Here is a 1,383-nt window from a genome sequence, read left to right as displayed (position 1 = left end):
TTTCAGGCAAAGCCCTTCAGCTATTGATATTGAAACTTGCGTCTTCAGATCTTCAAATAATCTGTAAAAAGTGATTACAAAAATCATCACTGTCAGTCGAGGTTAGAAATTCCAAACAAGCAATTCTACTTTCTGCAGAACACTCTTTTCTTTTTCCACAAAATTGAAAGCACCATCCCACCCTCTCTCACCCTTCTATTCCCACTCCGCTCAAACTAATTCTCCCGATGGTACTGATTCAGGATCTGACAGAGACCGAAAAGTGAAAACATCAAGACAGACACCTCTGAATTTTGGATACATCCACATGAAAGTTAGTATCTTTCACGATATGTAGGAGTGAGTAAGTCTGATTTTGGGAAGCAAAACAAGTATCAATTCAGGATGAACCTTCAATGCAGTTTCTTGAGAAACAACCAGACACGGAATGGTTAACATCTGGGGAGGTGGAGGAAATGAGATATCAAGGCATTGGCACCGACACCAGACAGAAACTGAACATACAGGCATGGCAAACATTATGGGCAAGCCAGAGTCATTGAGATACACAGCACAAAAACAGGTCCTTCAGTCCAACTCATCCGTGCCGACCAGATAGCCTAAATTAATCTCGTCTCATTTACCAGCAATTGGCCCATATCCCTCTGAACTCTTCCTATTCATATATCCATCCAGACGCCTTTTAAATGTTATAATTTGACCTACAGCCACTACTTCCTCCGGCAGATCATGCCTTACACTTGCCTCTCTCACCCCAAACATACTACCCTCCTGTTCTGGACTTCTCCCATCCCTGGGAAATGACTTTGTCTATTTAACATATCCATGCCTTGCATGACTCTATAAACGTCTGTAAGGTCACCCCTCAGTTTCTAGTATTCCGGGGAAAACAGCTCAAGCAATGCACTGCGTGTACTTTTAGCTTCACACTCGCTGAACCTTCCTCCCGTGTCGAACAATGTCTCCCATCCCAACACTGTCCATGGGAAAAGCCAAGAGCGCTGAGACTCTGGAGTTGGGGGAATGCCACGTAGAATTCCTACAATGTGGAAACACGCCATTCAGCCCAACAAGTCCACACAGACCATCCAAAGTGTAACCCATGCATACAATTTCACCTATCCCATTACACGACACTTCCTGCACACTCAGGGCCCATTTAGTATGGTCACTTCTCCCGAAACCGCACATCATTAGATTTTGGGAGGAAACCAAAGCAGCTGGAGGAAACCCACGCAGACACGGCAGGGAGAATATGCAAACGCTCATGTGCGGGCGACTCCGCACAGACAGTCGCCCCAAGGCTGGAATCGAACGGGGGTCCTTGGTGCTGTGAGGCAGCAGTGCTCACCACTGATTGTGCTACTTACGTGTGCAAAAGGA

The sequence above is a fragment of the Chiloscyllium plagiosum genome, unplaced genomic scaffold (assembly GCF_004010195.1).
Source record: "Chiloscyllium plagiosum isolate BGI_BamShark_2017 unplaced genomic scaffold, ASM401019v2 scaf_10118, whole genome shotgun sequence".
Lineage (NCBI taxonomy): Eukaryota > Metazoa > Chordata > Chondrichthyes > Orectolobiformes > Hemiscylliidae > Chiloscyllium > Chiloscyllium plagiosum.
Note: the sequence above shows the minus strand (reverse complement) of the source record.